Source organism: Pinus tabuliformis, chromosome J, assembly GCF_031772625.1.
Source record: "Pinus tabuliformis cultivar Carrire ecotype Pingquan chromosome J, CPIR1, whole genome shotgun sequence".
NCBI classification, from domain to species: domain Eukaryota; kingdom Viridiplantae; phylum Streptophyta; class Pinopsida; order Pinales; family Pinaceae; genus Pinus; species Pinus tabuliformis.
Window position 1 is genome coordinate 1281191073 of NC_142295.1, and position 22307 is coordinate 1281213379.

Below are 22307 nucleotides of genomic sequence, written 5' to 3' on the forward strand. Positions count from 1 at the left end.
TGCATTGTTATATTAATGGTTGACCATGGTCAACCTTGTTCAGCCATTGCCAACCTTGATCAACCTTGGTAAACTGAACCAAGCATGGTCAACCTCATTAACCCTCTTCAATCATGGTCAACCCTTGTCAAGCATTTTTTACCATAGTTAGACAACATCAACCATAGTCAACCATGGTCAACGAATCCACCCCATTCACATTGTCGGTCAACTAGCACAACCACATTAATAAATGTGGTTGATATATAATGATTGACAACATTTTCCACCTTTTATATGTCCATTGGTGTATGACAATGATGCTCGTTGACATATATGAAACACATTTACTAATATGATTGTGCTAACAATAAAAATAATGAAAACAAATATGCCTAGTAAATAAATGAAAAACAAGCTTCCTTTAAATAAAAAAAACACTATTAATCAAATACACCAAGTACATAAATGAAAAACAAATTTCCTCAAAATGAATAACATCACATAAAATAAAAAAGTGTTTCTCAAATACACCAAGTAAATAAATGAAAAATAAGGTTAAATTTCCTCGAAATGAATAACATCAAAATAAAATTCTCAGATGTTAAAATTTTAAAACTTATTCACAATTGAACCATGTTCTATATAGAAAGAGAATGTTTTTGGACACGCTACAATTTAGTTTCATGATTACATTAAGTTGTTATTATTCCCATCTCTAAACCTCTTGGACATTACTGCACCGCCATGCAACTTGTTAAAACATAATTCTAAATTGATTTTTCATAAAGAGATTAGGCTTAAAATGATTAAAAAGTAATTATTTACGTTTTCTTAGCATTTCTACATAAAGATATATGAGAGTCAGATCGCTTAGTTTTACCCAATTATCTCTGATCTATTTTGTCACGAGGTGAAAAATTCATATACAAATACAAGTTACAGATCCATAACTACTCAATCATGCAAATCCATATTCTAACTATCCAGTTAAAGATCCATGACTAGTCAATAATGTAAATCCACATTCAAACATATTAATAGGAAATGGAAGAAAAGGTAAAGAAATATCCGAAAGTATTAATAGCGCACATCCACAGAGGGTTAGAAATGGTGGCTAACAATGACAAAAAATCGTATATTGGAAAGACTTTTTTCTTTTCTTTTCTTCTCTTCTTCTTCTTTTATTTTTATTTTTCTTTTATTTTTTCTTTTTTTGTCCAGTAGAAAAAAACTAACTATCTTCCATTGAAAAAAGGTAGTTACAAAGTCTGTAGTTCTATGTCTCTAGTGAATAATATGACTAGTGAGGATATGTTGTGAATAATATGACTAGTGAAGATATGTTCATCTAAATATAGATATCAAACTCCTTAAGATCTTAAACTGAAGTAAAAAACCATAAATAATAAACTCCTAGTTGACTCTAATATTATATGTTAATCTAATTGCAAACCTAAAAACAAAGCATCACTCCCGATTGTAGTGACTAGTATAGTTTTTTTCCCCAAGGAAAAATCATACATTAAGATTTGAAAATTACATGTTGTAGATTCTTAAAAGAATATGCTGAATGGATGGTTTCCCACTGTCAGTATGAAAATAAAAGAATATACAGTCCCAGGTTGGGATACTGATAAGTTATACATGAGGTGTGTCTATCAAAAATAAAAATAAGATAAATATATAAATGAAAAATTGTAACAACCACATCTCATAAAGCTATATAATCATGGCCTGACTACCCCGTGTTGTTGCTGATCATCATAGGGCCTACGAAAATATCTGCAGTGTTCTTGATCAATATGCTCATGTATCATCTAGAGCCCCTGTGGCTAGTGCGAGGCCTACTTGGATAATTTGTCAGAAACCTGGTTGCACTCCCTGTATATGTGATGACAAAAGATATAATCAAATTGTGTTTTCAGAAGCATAGTCTCATCCAAGATGTTCTGAAGTGTGTGCATGTGACATGAAGATTGTTGGTTAAACCAATTTATAATTAGTTTTAAATTGCCAAAATAGCTATGTGATGACATCCCTTCTCTAGTGCAAGTATAGTAAATCTCTGAGAGTAATGAGTTCTGTAAAATTATTGGTTCCATCTCCAAGGCCCATGTAGATTCTATATGAATGATGTTTAGTGATATGGAGTAATACCCCCCCCCCCCCCCCCCCACAACCATGTTGCTGCGCAGATCCCTTGAAGAAATCCCAAGGGATGTTCCTGTCAATATTCTCAGCTGTGATATTGCGGGTAGTGTGTGGGAAATCGTCATCCGATATACTGTTATAAATGGCAATGAGGTGTGCAGATGCATGTGGCCAAAGTGGAGCAGAACCCTGAAATATACATTTGTTTCTCTGCAGCCAAATACACGAACATATTAGGAGGGGGAGGTTTCTTAGCTTGGTAGAGTGTGCAAAAGGCCACCACAATTGTCAAGCTTCCATAATATTAGCACCATGTCAATGATTGGGGAGGTGTAGGCTATCAAGTACATTATTCCATAAAGTAGTGGTTGCAGGACATATTAGAAATAAATGCTCAATTGTTTCTGATGCTTGCTTGCACAATATACACTAGGTTGGTTCGGACTAGGATCACTTCTAAATATTGTCCCATGTAGGGGCTTTATTGCAAAGTATACACCACATGAATAGTTTGGTTCTAGGAGGTGCCTTTAGCTTCCAGAGAGTACTCCACCACCAGTCAGTTACATGGGGCTTGTGAGAAGAATAGATGTGAGGATATCCTTCCTTGGGAGAGTAGGTACCATGTTGAGAGTGTTCCCATATAAGATCATCCTCACCATTAGTGATCTGAACATGTTATTTAGAGAGTGCACTAGTGAATATTTTCCAATCATTTTGCTAGATGTTAGGGATGCGCAGATGATCAGGTGATTTCTAGGATTGATAGAAGATGGTAGAATTGTCTAGATTAGCTATGTGAGAATTTCTATTGATACTAGCAGTCGAGAGGAAGTGTAGTATCTGAGGAGGAATTTGGTATGCATTCTCGCATCCCAACCAAGGATCAACACCATTACAAACTACATTTCTATTACTAATCCTTTAAATTAAACCATCACAGATGAAAGATATTGAATTCAATACAACTCTCCAAACTATATATTTTTGTGTGTGTGCGCTTTGTTCCATGTTGGTTTCCTGATAAATTCTAGTATATGAAGTGGATTAATGTACTTCTGAATGACCACCTCAGTCCAAAGATTCTTTGAAGTAAGAACATACCAACCCATTTTGGAAGCTAAAGATTTTGTAAAGGCATCTAAATTTTTCATGCCTCATCCTCCCCACTTCTTTGGAAGAGAAATGTGATCCCATATTACCCATGCATATGTGTGGCCTTAATTTTTCCATTCCATAAGAATATGCAACATAACTATTGAATTCTATTTAAAATGTGGTTTGGGATCCATGCCAAGGACATCCAGTACACTGGAGTAGCTTCTAATATATATTTGATAAGAGTGAGTCAGCTAGCCCTGGAGAGCCATCTGTGGTGCCATATGTTCAGTTTCCGCTCAATTTTTTCCACAAGCCATAACTAATCAACAATCTTGTATTGAACGGGCTTGAGTCTAAAACCCAAATATTTTAGACCATCATCAAATGGTAGTATGGTAAATGGAAATCGCTGATGAGATGTGAGAGTTTCATTGTGAGAACAACCAATAGTAGTCATAGTCGATTTGATTTGATTTCACTCCATACCAATGGAAAAACAAAAAGATCTAAGGATAGATGAAAAATTTGTGGTATCACTAATCGATCTGTTGAGGAAAATAAGGACATCATCAACAAATATAAGGTTGGTGAGAATGCAGTTGTTGGTAAGTTTGATCCCCTGAAGTCGACCCTGTCTTTTTTCTTCAGATATATACTAACTCAAACCTTCCATATCGAGCAAGAAAAGAAACGGAGAGAGAGGGCCTCCTTGTCTAAGGAATCGATCAACATGGAAGAAGGAAGATGCAGATCCATTGATACGTACACTAAAAGAAACATTGGTTATGCAATACATAATCGATTAGATGAAAGCTAAGGAAAAACCCTGATGAATTAATGACATTCTCAGGTAAATCCAGCTAGTACAATTAAAAGCCTTTGCTGAATATATCTTTAGGATCATACCTTTGAGGCTCTTGATCTTGATGGAATGGATGACCTCCTGTGCAATACCAATAGCTTCATGTATCTGGTGATGATTGAGGAAGGCAAATTGTTCTCAAGAGATGTGCTCAAATAAAATAGGTTTGAGACATTTGGTAATAATCTTGGCAATGATCTTATAAATGCAATTGCAGAGAGAGATGGGTCGGAAATCATTGAAGGTATAAGGAGCATCGGATTTGGGTATGAGTGAAATGAAGGTTTAATTGAAAGAATCATACATTCGTCCACTTACCCAACATTCTTCTATGACTTGTAACAAGTCATTACCAAGTAATTCAAAAAATGCAAGAAACAATTCCACCAAGGATTTGTCCGTCTCGGGATCTTGTCTTTCTTGAACCATTTGAGGGTACCTTCTAGTTCACCCATAGTTACAGGACTAATGAGTTTCTCTGCATCTTCTTGATTGAAAAATCTAGGAAACAACCCAACCACTTTGATAATTTCAGCGAGTGTAGCATCTTGTGGTGCTTTATAGATCCGGCTGGAATGAGTATTACCAAGAGTGGCCAATTGATTGAATGAATGTACTTGATGTCCATAATCATCCTCCAAATTCCAAATAGTATTAATGGCATGCCTCCAATTTGAAAATTGATGATATAATTTTGTATTATAATCCCCATATTGAAGCCAAATTGCTCGACTCCTTAGACACTAAGTTTCCCCTCTATCCTTTAACATTCTTGACTGATATGCTTCACGTTTGATAAGGCGACGTTTTTTTCAGTTGATTCAAAACCACAACCATCTGCACCAACCAAGTTTTCAAGTTCATTTTCAATATCATTAAAGAGGTGATCATGCCTAGCTCTTATTTATGTGGCCGAGTCAATATTTTTGTGCTTGAGAGATTGAATATTTTTAGAAAAATATTTAGAGAGAGTCTGTCCATTAGCAAGGGGAAGTTTTTTCCAGTAATCAATCACCATCTCTATATACTCCTCATCTTTGAGCCAAGTCGAGTTGAACTTAAAGGGTTCTTTTGGCTTGCGATATGCACTTGCAATTTCAAGGTAGATGGGAGAATGATCAGATAACCCTCTCGATCCCACCCATTTCCTGTATAGGGACAATCGACCTAAGAGCTATTCTTTTATGAGTAATTGGTCTAGCCTTCTCGCAAGCATAGCCTCCCCAGTCCTTCGATTGCGTTAGATAGGTTGGATCCAAGCCATAGGAATATCAATAAAGTGGTGATGTTCCAACATAAGAGAAATGGAGTCAGATAGAGGATCAACCTGGGCATTGTGACCCCAATATTCTGCATGGCCAATGGATAAATTGGGATCTCCCCCCAAGATGATGTTATCAACAATCATATATGAAGAATTTAGGAGTTTTTCCCAATATATTGCTCGATGTATACAAGGTACATAAATATTGATCAGTCTCAAATCCCTCCCGAGATCAGATGAAACTATGTGAGCCCCAATAATACCATCACCCCCCCAAATATTCAGGAGCTTCATAGCTCGAGGATTATAACCAAAAGTGACACCCCCAGACCAGCCACTAACATCAAGAGCTTGAAAGTTCCAACCAAATACAAGGGCTTCAAGGGAAGGTATAATATGATCAATGAGAGCAAGTATTTCCTAAAGAAAAATGATATCCACCTTCTCGAGTTTAAGCATTCTCCTAAAGGCTAGTTTTTTAGCAGGACTAGCCATCCCACGACAATTGAAATATAACCACTTCATGGAGAACCCGAGGGAGGGGAGGTCAATTGTCTAAGGACCTTATCAAGGGAATGGTGTATGCCTTATGCTACATCCAATCCATCTTGGATGATAATCTTCGAGATGTTGGAGTGTCTCACTCTGGTGGGTTTGTTGGCCTTGGGAGGAGGGACAATGACAATACTGCAACATTCATCGGATGAAGATGTAACTGAAGAACAGAGAAAGTAAGGTTGTCTCGATCAGGAATCATCTAAAGTCTCAGAGGAGAGGGGGACATAAGGGATAATAGGAGGAGTGTCGGAGAAAATGCGAGGTGAGGAAACCAAGGAACATGAAAGAGGGGAGTGGACAAGTGCAGATATAGGTATGCTGTGAGGAATAGATGCACATATATGAGATACAGAAATAGAGGTAGTAATAAAAGGGGGAGGGGAGTAAGGATTACCCAAATTGATGGTAGTTACGGCCGCACGAGATCTGGTGATCCGAGGTGAGGGAGGTCGGACAGGTTCCTCGCTCGGACTAGGCACCTGAGCAGATGATTTTGGTGGTCACCCAATAGACATTGTAGGCTTCTTATCTTGTCAACCTGATCAAATTTCCACTGCGTTATGTTCAAGGTGAGCTACAGAAGTGGAACTGGAACCAAGTAGTGGACAATCCTTATACAAGTGCCCAATTTTATGACATCGATGACATCTGTAGGGAACTCCTTCATAATCAAGGATCTGGATGCGATAGGTGTTCTGCCACTTAATTTGAAGGTTTTCCTCCAAACCTTCTCACGTATCCAGATGAACCAAGATTTGTTTCATAGAAATATTTCCTATGACGATATATGATTTATCGTAATCTAGATAAGTCCCCACTGCATTCCCAATACATTTAAATATGTCCTCTGACTAGAAATGAAGTGGAAGGCCAAGCATATGGACCCAAATTGGTCCAGCCCCTAGATGCTCACGTTCCAGGTCAAATAGGGGGCTCCATCAACTAAGTAAAACTAGAGCAAGCTCAATGTGCCAGTATTTGGATAATACCTAGGGAATATATTCTGGGTGCTGGAAGTGTAGGGAAAACCATCCTCACAACAATGTCACCACCGAGGGGAGGTCTTCAAGCACTTGACCCCAAATCTCCAGGATCCAAATTCTGAGGCGGGTGACCATGTAGGAGTATCCTCGAACTTGTCCTACCCGTACCCTTTCTGTAGTGTGAAGAACATCGCCCATTTTTAAATCATCACTGAATGTCAATGATATCTTCTTACTCCTTACCTTAATACCCTTGTATTTTTTAGTAGTCCTTGTCACTTTCCCCGTGGATGGATTAATAGGGGGGTCTGAGGCACTACCTTTTCCAGTACAGGCCCTAGTACCCTCACCCAAATAATGATGCGGTAGTGAGGATCCTTCAAAATAAGTAGAGGCAATAGTACGTGAAATCAGAGGTGGAGTGATGGGAGTAGATGGAGAGGGTGAAATGAAAATCTGAGGGCCCAACTATAGGGAAGATGAAGGGAAAGATACCCGAGAGGAGGGTATACTCGAGATATCTAGCGAGGTATATGACGCGGATAGTTCTAGGCAGGAGGTGAGGAACTGAAGGGAGGCCAGTGAGGGTGGAGAGTAATCGAAACATGGAAAGAAAAAGGAGGTGCCGGTGAGCCAAAAGCTGGAAAAGATGATGAGGGGTGTCCAACCAGTGATGCAAAATTTTGTGTCAGAGCACATGCGTGAGAAAAAATGGGAGCCACAAAAACCCTAGGGTCACTCGCCAGCGTCAAAGGAAGTTGCAAAGAGATGGTAGACGAGGTAACCGGGAGATGTGGAGGGGAAACTATCTACATAGGCACTGATTGAAAGGGAGACTCAATGTAATCCACCATTTCAACCTCCATCTCACCCAATAGATAGTGATAGGAGATCCGCAAAAAATTTGCACCCACCGATAGATGCCTAGACAAAGTAGCAATGAAACCCAGGTGCCAGAATAACAGATAACAGAAAGTGCCATCAGAGTGCTGCAGTCACCAAGGTAGGTAGAGTAGGGTCTTAGCTGCAGTCGCGAGTTGAGAGAGCCCTAGTCATGTGTAGTTGAGAGCCTGAGGCTAGAGATCTCGAATCCATCCTCATAAGGAGGCAGTATTTTGTGGAAATAACTCCAAAAAAAATGGAGTATCTAAGAGAAAGCATGGACTGGTATAGTTATAACCAAAAAGTAAAAAATAAATTTGGCATACCAACTTACCTATGAAGATGATTACTTGCATTAAGGGTATCTTGGATGCCATCACTGGATTGATAAGTCGCCTTCTCTTGAATGATACATGTGTGATAAGTGATCCACTGGACAAGGAAGCCACATTAGGGTAGAGACTTGCACTCAATATAAGACTAAAAATAGATGAAGCTCCATTTAGAGAAAATATACTGCCTTTCTGACCTTTATAATTTGAACCACATAGAGTTATAAAGGAATCCTTCAATGAAATTCTTGTAGCATATTTCATTCAGCTGAGTAGGTTGACCTTTTTTGGACAAGACATCGCCACCATGTTTTTCTCTTTGTATATGTGTGAGAAAGAGATGTGCATGAAAGACTCCAATAGGGCTCAAATTTGTTGCATCCGATGAAAAATAGGTAGTCCAAAATTAGAATACCACTGGGCCAACTCAATAATAGATTTAGAGTCACCAACCACCTCTAATTCCTCAATTCACAGCAAACTAATGCATTGCAGAACACCCCATAGAGAAAGAAACTCTACTCTACAATTAATGTCTATACACCCAAACCAGGTAAAATGGTACTACATCCTGTTAGAAAATTATATATTACAGAGCAATGGAACACATAAAATATTGCAGAAATATAAACACAGAAAACACATAAAACAAGAGAGACACAGATATACGTGGTTCACCCAGTTTGGGCTACGTCCACCCCGAACAGCCAGTCCTTCCTTTCTATTATCCAGCAAAATGAAGAGACACAACCTACAACAGATTCGATGTAATATCCTCTGTTTTCTCTCACAATCTCACCTCTCTTCTTCTCGCTCGGAGAATACACATCTATTACACAACCTCAAATACAATGCCCTCATACAAAGAGAGGGGTTTCCTTCTAGGGAAAAAAACCCTAAACTAAGCATAAGTTCTACCGTCAGATAATCTACCTAATGAACGGCCTAGATTGACTAGAAATTACTATACTTTTACAAGGCAATTTTACATTTATTTTTAGCTTCGGGGCCGCTGCCCCTGAAACACCTGTCGGGGGATTGCTGGCCCCCAGGCCCCCCTGCCGGGGGGGATCGGCCTCCTCGAACCCCCACGTGGGGGACAAGTCCCCCCCACACCCCCTCGCGTGGAGGGGTGTACAAACTTCCTTGGGTATTCATCCGGTTGAAACAAAGACCTCTGAATAATCATGCTCCACACCCAACAATCTCCCACTTGGAGAATGATTATAACAACTCCATTGCTACTTCATTTGCTGGACAATGACTCCTCTTTGGACCTGGTTGTTCCTCATCTTCATCGTCATCCTTGAAGACCAATTGAAACTGAGCATATTCTCAGTTTCTCCCTAGTTACAACTTTTGTTAGCATATCTGCAGGATTCTGGCTAGTGTGTATCTTTTCTAGCTTGAGCTCTCCATCTTCTAACACTGATCATATGAAATGGTACTTGAGATGTATGTGTTTAGTCCTGGAATGAAATGCTGAGTTCTTTTCAAGATGAATGTCACTTTGGCTATCACTGTATAACATGCCCATATCATGCACCTTACCCAATTCACCCATAAACCTTTCTAACCAAATCATTTCTTTACTAGCCTCTGTAGCAACAACATACTCTACTTCTATTGTTGAAAGTGCAACAACACTTTGGATTTTTGAAACCCAACTGACAGCTATTCCACCTACAGTAAATACATATCATGTAGTTCTCGTCCTATTATCTCTGTCACTTGCCATGTCTACATCAACATATCCCTGTAGAGAAATGTTTGAACCACCAAAGCATAATGCTTGATTTGTGGTACCTTTCAAATATCTGAGAATCTATTTCACTGCCATCCAATGTTCCTTTCCTGGATTGTTCATGTACCTGCTTACAACTCCCACTGCATGTGCAATATCAGGCCTTGTGTAGACCATTGCATACATTAAGCTTCCAAGTGTTGATGCATATGGAACTTTAGACACATAATCCATGTCTTCTTGGGTCTTTGGGTACATTTCCTTACTAAGTTTGAAATGGCTAGCAAAAGGTGTACTAACTAGTTTTGCATTGTGCATATTAAATCTTTTCAACACCTTTTGTATGTACTCATTCTGAGACAATGTTAATTTGTGATTTTTCCTATCTCTAGTTATTATCATACAAAGGATTTGTTTTGCAGCTCCCAAATCCTTCATTGCAAATGAATTTGCCAATTTTCTTTTGAGCACATTTATTTCCTACATGTTAGACCCTGCAATAAGAATGTCATCCACATACAATAACAATATAATGTAGCTGCCATCATTTTTCTTTTTCAGATAAACACAATGATTAGAGTGACATCTAGTATAACCTTGTTCAGACATAAACTTGTCAAATTTTAGATACCACTCCCTTGGAGCTTGTTTTAAGCCATACAAGCTCTTCTTCAACCTGCACACTAGTTTCTCCTTCCCTTTCACCTCATATCCCTGTGGCTGCTGCATATATATCTCTTCCTCCAAATCCCCATGGAGAAAGGTTGTATTTACATCTAACTGCTCAAGATGCAAATCTTCAACTGCTACTAGACTTAAAATAGTTCTGATTGAAGTCATTTTAACAACAGGAGAAAATATTTCATCAAAATAATACCTTTCTTCTGTGCAAACCCCTTCACCACAAGTTTAGCTTTGTACTTTTGTTTTCCTCCATCTTCTTCCTTCAACCTGTAAACCCATTTATTCTTCAATGTACTTTTTCCTGCAGGCAACCTGACTAAGTCCCAACTCTAGTTATGCATTAAGGAGTCCATGTCTTCTTCCATGTCTACCTCCCACTTCTTCCTACTTTCAACCTGCATTGCTTCTTCATAACATTCGGGTTCACCAGAATCAGTCAACAATAAATATAATGAAGGAGAGTATCGTTCAAGGGGTATACTTATCTTGGTAGATCTTCTAACACCACTTTCAGGTGTTTGGGGTCCCTGTTGCTATTATGGTGGTTGTTGTTGTTGTTGTGGTTATTGATTATTATTTTTTTTAGGCACCTTTACATTTTCAGTGATTTCATCAAGAACTGCGTATTCGTTGTTTTCTTTTTCCTATTTCTTTTCCTGCAACTGATTCTTATACAAGACCTTTTCATTGAATATTACATCTCTTCTCCTAATGATTTTGTGATTTTCATAACCATATAAGCGATAACCAAAATCATTAACACCATATCCAATAAAGGTACATTTCTTTGATTTTGCCTCAAGCTTTGTTCTATTTTCTTTATTAATATGGATAAAGTCCTCACAACCAAAAGGCTTTAAAAAGGAGTAGTTTACCTTTTTACCTATCCATGCTTCCTTTCGAACACCACCATCCAAGGAACTTGAAGGCCCTCTGTTTATTAGATAAACAGCAATATCTATAGCATCTGCCCAAAATTGTAAAGGCAATCCTGCATGCAATCTCATGCACCTTGCATGCTCCATGATTGTTCTGTTCATGCTTTCTGACACACCATTTTCTTGTGGTGTTCTTGGAACTGTCTTCTCTCTGCGAATTCCATGCTCTGAGCAATACCTATCAAACTCTTTTCTGCAATATTCACCTCCATTATCTGATCTGAGACACTTCAATTTCTTTCCTGTCTCAATCTCAACCAAAGCTTTCCATTTCTTGAAAGTATCAAATACATCAGATTTATTCTTAATACAATAAATCTAAGTTTTTCTAGTTGCATCATCAATAAAAGTAACATAATAACGAGAGCGACCAAGAGATGATACCTGAGCAGGTCCCCATACATCTGTATGCACAAGCTCTAATTTTTCGCTTTTCTTTTCTTTCCCAACTTTGAGAAATCTGACTCTCTTCTGTTTTCCATAAATGCAATTCTCACAGAAGTCCAAATCAACATTCTTCAAACCCGGCAACAAATTCCTTGAGTGAAGAATATTCATCCCCTTTTCACTCATGTGTCTGAGCCTATGATGCCATAATGCTGCATCTGCTCCTTTGGAAGTTAAAGCATTAACAGAGTTAGAAATACCATTGCATAAATACAATGTACCAACCTTTTCGCCTTTTGCTTTTACCAGGGCTCCTTTGGTGACCTTCCAAAGTTTATCTATGAAAGTTGTCACACAACCTTCATCTCCTAACTACCCTGTTGAAATCAGTTTTTTCTTCAGATCTGGAACATGCCTTACCTCCTCTAGTAGCCATTGGTTTCCATTCTGCTGTTTTACAAGAACCTTACCCATTCCAACAATTTTACAGGGTTTATCATCACCCAAACAGACTTGTCCAAAATCTCCTTGAACATAGTCATGAAAATATTTCTTATCAAGTGTGGCATGGAATGAGGCCCCTGAATCTACCACCCAGGAATCAGTAATATTTCCGAAAGAAAGAATCAAAGCATCTTGTAACACCTCACCTATCACATTTGCTTCATGATTGTTTTCTTGTTGTGCATCTCCTTCTTTTCCTTTCCGAGACCTACAGTCTTTCTTTAGGTGTCCTTTCTTTCCGCATTTCCAGCACACTATCCCCGATCTGGACTTGGATATGCCTTTCCTTGATTTACTGCAATATCCTGAGCTGTTTCCTCTTTCCATTTTTCTTCCCCTAGACTTTGCACTCAAAGCATTACCCGATGTCTCACTGGAGCTTTTCCATCGCATTTCCACGTTAAGGATAGCACCGACAACATCATCAAACTCTGAAGTACTAGATCCAGAAATAGAGTTACTAATGGCCATTATTAAACAATTCCAACTTTCTAGCAACGAGCACAAGAATAACAGATCTCTAACTTCAGCATCAAAGTTTACCCCTACAGAACGTCACTGACTTGTAACAGTATTAAAATCATTTAAATGGTCTGCAGTAGATCCACCTTCCGACATCTTCATATTAAATAATTGTTTCATAAGAAATACCTTGTTTGAGGCCGAGGGTTTTTCATATGGTTTCTCCAACGCCTTAATCAAACCCTCTGTCGTTGTTTCCTTCGAAATGTTGAAGGCGATCGACGTTGCGAGGCACAACCGTACTGTTCCGAGTGCCTTTCTATCGAGAAGGTTCCATTCTTCATCTGTCATACCCATCAGCATCTTTGTTTTTCCGCCCAATGGTAGGTACAGATCTTTCTGATACAGATAATCTTCCATCTGCATCTTCCATAGCGAGAAGTTTTGGCCGTTAAATTTCTCGATCCTAAAATTACCATCTTTTTCCATTGCTCCCACTCGAATGAGGAACCCTTCTTTCCTGCGAGTTTATCAGCCAAATAGACCTTCGGCTCTGATACCAGTTGTTAGAAAATTATATATTACGGAGCAATGGAACACATAAAATATTGCAGAAATATAAACACAGAAAATGCATAAAACAAGAGAGACACAAATATACGTGGTTCACCCAGTTTGGGTTACGTCCACCCTGAACAGTCAGTCCTTCCTTTCTATTATCCAGCAAAATGAAGAGACACAACCTACAGTAGATCCACTGTAATATCCTTCGTTTTCTCTCACAGTCTCACCTCTCTGCTTCTCGCTCGGAGAATACACATCTATTACACAGCCTCAAATACAATGCCCTCATACAAAGAGAGGGGTTGCCTTTTAGGGTAAAAAAAACCCTAAACTAAACATAAGTTCTATCGTCAGATCATCCGCCTAATGAACGGCCCAGATTGACTAGAAATTACTATACTTTTACAAGGCAATTTTACTTCTGTTTTTAGCTTCAGTGGTGCTGCCCCTAAAACCCCCGCCGGGGCACCACTGGCCCCCGGACTCCCCAGCTGGGGGGGGATTGGCCCCCCCGAACCCCCGTGGGGGGGACAAACCCCCCCCCGCACCCTCCCGCATGGAGGGGTGTACAAACTTCCTGGGGTATACATCCGTCTGAAAAAAAGACCTCTGAATAATCATGCTCCACAGCCAACACATCCTAGTATTTAAAGAAACATGTTATCCACACCTGCATGCTCCATTTGTTGAAGAACCATTAAAATAGCCCACTATTTTGGATAAATCAATTTTTCCTATGGCTCCAATTTTTCCTATGTGGCTTGGATGCCAAGGCCAAATTTCCAAGAAATAATCGATAATTTTCAGACTAATAATACTCACTGTAGGAACAATCTCCTCAACGATTTTGGCATTCCTACACCTCCATATACCCTAAATAATGTAGAAATGGAGCACCCTATATTCATGTTGTCCCTCAATCCACTATGATATATGCTTATCAATAGAAGATATATCTACATCTATTTGCTTTTTGACCAACCATAAATCTTCTTTCCATATTGAAACCACGAATGGACATATAAGGAAGAGATTTACCACTTCTTCTATATCCCCACCACACAGAGAACATATGTCTACCCCTAGAAACATCTTCATGTGAGGTTCTCCCACGTCAATATCCGGTTGCTGAGGAATAGCCACATAGAACATTTTAATTTCAATGAAACCTCCCATCACCATGCTTGTGATAGCCATAAAGTGTTGCAAGGAGGCCTATATACCTGTGTTATATATGAGTATATTTCATTGACGAGATTTGACCTGCTCACTCTCATCCTCCCCATGTCAAATTATCCTCTTGTTCAGTCAGGAAAATGTCTGCGTGATTGATCCTATCTATATATTGAGCCCACTCTACTTCAAATACCTCCGGGAGTCTAAGGTCACTAGAACTCGACTAACATAAGGATGAGTGGGTAGAGTTTCTATGGCACACGAGTTGGTTGAAAGTGTAGATGCCACTTTGATTTAGGCAATATATGATAGGAAGAGAGGGTAAATGGACACCTTCCATACCTTTAATATCACCAAGGCCAACAATAATTATGTTTCCCCTTCCGACCTCCCATCGAATATTACCCACAAGTCATTGCTTTGCCTTCAACAAACTCCTCTAGATGTATGATGCCTCCTTTTAAGGAGTGCCTACTTTAATCTAAACCTCTAGATTTTGATTCTCGAGATAATTTTATCTGAGCACCTATTGCCATAAACCTCCACATCAAAAATCTCTCCACCTATTTTTTGCAACCAAAGAAAAATAATTTTTTTAATGTATATAATTGCATATCCCCCATCATCCACTTTCTGAGAGATAACCTCTAGATGAACCAAATGTATTTTCTTTGTCCTTCCCATTCCAACCCATAGAAAGTTTGTTATTATTGTGTCTATTTGCTTGATTACATATTTGGGTAATTTAAAAAGGTGCATCCAGTAAATAGAAATCCCCTACATTACAACTTTGATCATGACCAACCTAATACCCAAAGTGAACCACTTGTGCTCTCAGTGTTTCGGTTTTTTCTCAAATTTTTTTATTGGCCAATCCCAGTCTTGAAACTCACACTTGTTTTGCTTCAGACAAAAACCTAGGTATCCAAAGCCACCATCCAAATTGTTTAGTTTTACCTCAAATAGTATGGCAATCTCCCCTATTGGCTCCGCTTCCAACTAGTCAGTTATCAATTCAAAGACTCTGTCAGGGAAAACGGGTTTGATGATAATTCTTTTAAAAAGACCATGAATTTTTCATATATTTTATATTTTATTTTTTCTAAGACACCATTTTTCTTTTTCTAGTGAAGAATCTACATGGTAATATCAGTATATAGTCAACATTACATGAGGCTCCAAAGGAACTGACATGTCATAATCTAGAATAGAAACCAGATAAGTAGGATTAAACTCAACCTACAAATGATTGACAATGACATTTAAAAATAGATAAACAATAAGCCCCTAACTGTAAATCATTGTGCTTTGCATGGTTAGGTGTGGACCGCTAGATAGTAATTGGTAAGTGTGGCATCTTTCAATAGTTATTATATACTCAATATTGATGTTGTGTCATGATTATAGCTTGTCTAATCCATTAAAAATATAAACATTGAAGATAAATACTATGCAACACAAAATTTCAGTGGTCTAGGAATGATATCTGTAAATTTATATGTGGTTATTTGGCATAGGATTTCGTCAACCGTGGGAGAAATCACCCTAACAGTGGGATGTTGATTTCTCCCTTGGCTGATGAAAGGCCATGCCAATTAAAATATTATCTAGACTATAAAAATCTACAAATATCATTAATAGATTATTTAGATTTTCCCAAATATTATTTAATAAATTAATAATTATTTCAGGAAAATCGCAGTGACACATATTTGGTCGACGCATTTTGAACCACCCATTGTGGTTCATGATGATAGTAACGTTCAAATTAGTTATAATTAATAATTAATAATAAAAAGAAAAAGAAAAACGAAATAATTTAAATACTAGCCCCTAAAAATAAAAAATAAAAAATAATGGAAAAAAATTGAAAACCAAATATGAAAGGAAAAATAAAAAATGTAATAATATATATGTAAATATATAGGAAACAATAAATATAAAATAAAATGCAAAAAAATATAATAAATATATATAAAAATAAACATATGCTTATTAATAATTAGAATGCATCATATATAATTGTTGAAACCTAACCTTTGGGAATAGGTAAATCCATGTAAAATAGTGTAAATAGAAAATAAGGAGAATTGGAATATGACGAGACACTAGGAGATGAAGCCCATGAGTCTCTCCCTCCATGTATATATCCATGATCAATCTTAATGAAAAATCACAATTCTCTTTGAGGAGTTACCTCCTGGCCTGACATGGTATATCATATAACAACACCCTCATATATCTTCATTGTTGATTTGTATACCATATTACTCCTGTGTAACACCTCCCTTGACTCAACTGGGACCTCCCACCAAAGTTGTGTATTACTCCTCCAGGTCATAATATGTGTATCCTCCTCCTTGTATTAACTTCCTTTGGGGCCTCCCACCAAAGTCGTGTATTACTCCTCCTCGTCATAATATGTGTATCATCCTCCTTGTATTACATAATATATATAACACTTTGGTATATCATACCTCCCTTATATATCACCTACCCTATATGCCACCTCCCGCATATAACACCTCCACCATATAACCCATCCCAAAGAAATAACTTTGTCATATATATATATATATATACACTAAAATTGTATGCTTTTATAGAATATTGCTACCAGATGTGCACTTTTTTCACAATATATTGCCAGCATGGTACATGTTTTACACAATACATGAATTTTAAAATGCATTCACTGATATCAATTGTGATAGTAGTTCTCTCTGGAAAAGAGAAATATCATGAATGGTCGAGGAAGATAAAACACACTCTCATTTTCAATGAGTTGTGGAGAGGATCTTGTGAAGGAGAAGGAGATAATGCACTTGCAAATCCCACTTCAAATAAGGAGATTTCCATTTAGGAAAATAAGAACAGTAAGGTCTATGCCTTGATTGCAACATCTGTGAATTAAGAGGTGATTCATCATATTTCACATTTTCAAATAATTTTGAAGCCTTAAAGAAGTTGAAGGAACTGTATGACTCACACTCTAAACGTTAAGTTGTCTAATTGATGATTAAATTGCTCAGTCTTGAATTAAAAAATGATGACCCTCTTGCTTTAGCATCAGATGTAAGATCCATTATGCATGATATAAAAACCACTGTTGTTGAAATAGACATTTCCCTCATAACTTATGTCAAGGCACTATATCCCACTTATTCACATTATCTTGAGTCATTGCAAGCAAGTGGAAACCTAAAGGATATTACCTTTGACTCCCTTGAGAAGAAGTATGTTGAGAGAGAGAAGGCTTTTGGAAAGAAGACAACTCCTCAGTATTCTGAAGAAGATGTGTCTCTTTCACGTAGAGAGAATAATCATGCAAAATATTCTTCTAGAGGAAGAGGTGGCCAAAGAGGAAGAGGGAGAATAAATTTTAGAGGCAGGGGGAGGAGACAATTCCAAGGAGAAAAGTTTGATCTTCATTGCATATGATGCAATAGAGATGGACATGATTCATCCATGTGTAAGTTTCCTTGGGGCCGAATTTAGTAGGAAAGTAATGAAGGAAACAGTAAAACCAATGACAAAGGAAAAGATAAAGCACCCAAATATGCTCACTATGTTGCGGCACATCGTAATACTAGAATAACGAAAGACTTGTTTAATGCTTCACTTGCTTCTTGGAAAGATTTTTGGTTGCTTGATTTAGGAGCAACTTGCCACATGACTTTTAGGATATAAATTTTTGAAGAATTCACTGACAATGTTGATGGAAATATATTTTACAGACAAGTCAAAACACAAGCCATCAGCGCTTGGCACCATTAGGATCAAACTGCATGGTCTTCCAAATTTTCTTCTACATGATGTTCTATATCTCCTAGAGCTAAGGAGTAACCTTTTGTCTTTGGTCCACATCCACCAGCAAGGACAATCCATTCATATATTTGATGGCTAAGTTGAGGTCAAAAAACCATCAGATCACTCACTTGTCATGACAGGGATAGAAGAAGAAAGAATTTTGAAGCTGCAAGGTACCTTTGCTCGTGCACAAAACCTTTCATACAGTTCTCACTATGATGAAGGTACATTTCCATAACGTCTTTTATGGCATTCTAGATTTGGAAACTTGAACTATGACAAACTTCATTTGTTGAAGAAAAATGGTGTTACTAGTTTGCCTACAATTCCTAGGAAGCTTAATCAATGTGATTCTTAAGGAATTTAGACTTCTGTGATCCATAACAATGTTTAGATAATCTTCGGCAAAATCACATAATCAATCTTTTGTCGACGCGTTTCGAACCAACCAGTGTGGTTCATCGTCAGCACAAGTTGAAGAACTAATCTGGCTTAGCTTGATTAAATAGAGTGTGCAGAGACTCCAACGGCTATAATGCAACGGCTAATTTTGACCTGATGATCATAGTCAAACCCCTAATTTTATTATTAATAGAAGCATATAATTCATTATTATTCGTTAATTGAATAATACAATAAATTTATTGTTTAAATATAATGGTCATTATATCTTCATATTTATTAAATAACCTATATTTATTATTATTCCCCAATTTATTTAAATATAAATAAATAGTATAAATTATTATTATTGTTAGGATATAATGGTCAATATCGTAAACTAAATAATGGTAAACCAAATATAATGGGTCATTAATAAATTATAACTTCATATAACCTATATTTATTATTATTCCCAAATTATATTTAAATATAAATAAATAGTATTAAACTACTATTATTCTTAGAATTTTATTACACTAGGTAACTGTGTATTTATTTAAAAATAATTGTTTAAATCTAAGGGTCCAATGGTAAACTAGATCTTCTCTAAAATAAATCATTTTTATTAATTATTTAACTGTAATAGCCCAATCAAAATTAAAATAATAAGTTCTATACGATAATTATGTTCATTAAATAATCTATATTTACTTAATAATTTATAATTCTAATATTATTAAAAAATAATAAATAGTATTCTAGTAAAATCATTATTATGAAATTACCATAATTAAAGTACATGTATATCCATTAACTCAATGTTATTGGTATATCATAAAATTCTAATATTTTATTGTTTATCAATTAAACCTGATTCTTGTATACTAGAAAATCACAGCAAACAATCTCTTCATGATTCTCATTCCACAGCAAATATAAAACTTGAACTCATTCATTCAGACTTATGTTGTCCAATTCTTGTTCCTTTTGCAAATGGTGATAAATATATAATGACGTTTATTGATGACAACACTAGAATGTGTTGGGTTTATTTATTGAAGAACAAGTCTGCTTCTTTTGAAACATTCAGGAAGACATGGATTGAAAATGATGCACAATCTCATATTGTCTCTATTCACATGGATAATGGAAAATAATACACTTCAAATGAAATTGAAAACTATCTTCACTAGCGTGGGATCAAACATTGACAAACAATTGTGCCTTCTAATCCCCAACATAATGGAGTAGCTGAAAGAATGAACAAGACAATTTTAAATATGGTACATTCCATGATGTTTCTCAAGAATGTTAAACTGTTGTTTTGGGCTTATGGAGTTCTATTTGTTGTGTATATAAAGAATAGGTGTCCATATAATTCTATTAGAAACAAGACTCCTTATGAAATGTGGTATGGCCAAATTCCTTTGGTGAGGCATCTCAGGGTCTTTGGTTCCACCTGTTATGCCTTGATACCTAAGGCACAAAGAAACAAACTCGGTGCAAGAAGTCGCAAGTGTATCTTCTTGGGGTACTCAAATACCTCCAAAGCATATCATCTCTATGATGAAGTTAATAAGAAGTTTATAGTGTCTAGAGATGTGATATTTCTTGAATCTTCCAAGGCTGACAATGTTGTTGAGCGTTAGCTTGATTGTTTGGATAGATTCAAACATGTAAAATATTTTCAAGAATTTGATAATGAGATTCCACATCTTGATGTGGTGATTCCTATATTGGATCAATTTGTAGACTCTTCTTCTAAAGCACTCTCTCCCCCACATGAAGCTCCATCCACTAATGATACTTTGAGTGAAGTGATTTATAGTATTGGGAGACCAAATCTTGATTCAACCCCATCTCAGTCGACTGAGAAGCTTGGGCCATCTTAGAAAGGTCCTCCAAAATGGTTGACAAAGAAACCCTAAAGTGTTCATCCCGATGAGGTTGGAAGATAGGACAAGAATCTCAACTAGACAAAATGGAGGTGATGTAGACGATTTTGATTCACCTGTTGATATGGATGTTTCTTATTATTGTGAATTGAATTTGCCTACATATTTTGAACCAACTTCCTTCAAAGAAATCATTTCCCATAATGAATGGAAAGAAGCGATGCAGAAAGAATATGATGCTCTGATAAATAATGGTACCTAGAAGTTGGTTGATCCTCCATTGGGAACCAAACCATAGGCTGCTATTGGGTCTATAAGAACAAGTATAAAGTTGATGGCTCACTTGACAAGCACAAAGCCAAGCTTGTCGCAAAAGATTTAACACGAAAGGAAGGGGTTGACTATAAGGATACTTGCCCCCCACAACAAAATGGGCTAGCATATGGACACTCTTTGTCCTAGCAGCACATAACAGTTAGAAAGTCCATTAGATGGAAGTAAAAAATTCTTTCTTAATTGGAGATTTGAAAGAGATATTTTATGTCCCAACCAGAAGGATTTGTTGTGAAGGGTCAAGAACATAAAATATGAAAGCTTGTAAAATCCTTGTATGGCCTCAAGCAACTTCCATGAGCCTAGTACGAGAAGTCAACTGAACATCTTCAGAAACTTAGCTTTAAACATTATGATCTTGATGATGCAACTTTGTTTATCAAGAATGTTGGAAAATCAGTTATATATCCTATGGTGTATGTAGATGATCTTTTGATGACAGGGAACAATGAGAGCTATATTGCATCCATAAAGAAGGAATTTAGGAAAGGTTTTGAAATGATAGACTTGGTCTATGTTCACTACTATCTTGGTATTGATGTAACTCAACATACGAAGTTTATATTCCTCTCTTAGAAGAGGTACATTGGAGATATGTTAAACACGTTTGACATGGCTCAATGAAATACTTTGACTACTCCAATGGAATAGAACTTAAAGCTCACATCCACTAAAGGAAAATGATTTGAGGATGCAACAAAGTATAGACAAGTTGTAGGAATTCTCAACTACCTTACTACTACCAGAACAGACATTTCATTTGTTTATGGAATCCTCTCTAGGTTTATGCAAAAGCCTTGTGAGGGACATTGGTCTTCTGTGAAAAGAGTTCTAAAGTACTTGAAAGGAACTCAAGGCTTTGGAGTTAAGTATACACAGGTAAGCGACTTCAGCTTGATTGGATACTCTGACTCAAACTTTGATGGAGATAAAGAACTGAGGTATCTACTTCAGGTTACGATATGAGTCTTGGATTAAGATTTGTTTCCTAGAGGTCATGCAAACAATTAGTCACAGCGGATTCCACAACTAAGGCAAAATATGTGGCAGCAACTAAGGCAACAAAGAAAATTGTGTGGCTTGGGAAAATTTTGGAAAATTTACAAGAGAACCAATTGCATTCAAATCCTCTCATGATTGAGAACACTTTTGCAATAAATTTGGCCAAGAACCAAAAGTTCAATGATCGAACAAACCATATCAATACAAAATACCATCTGATTCAACATCATGTGGAGGCCAAGACAATTCACCTACGCCATTGTTCCACAAATGAGCAGATTGAAGACATCTTCACTAAAGTGCTTGGAA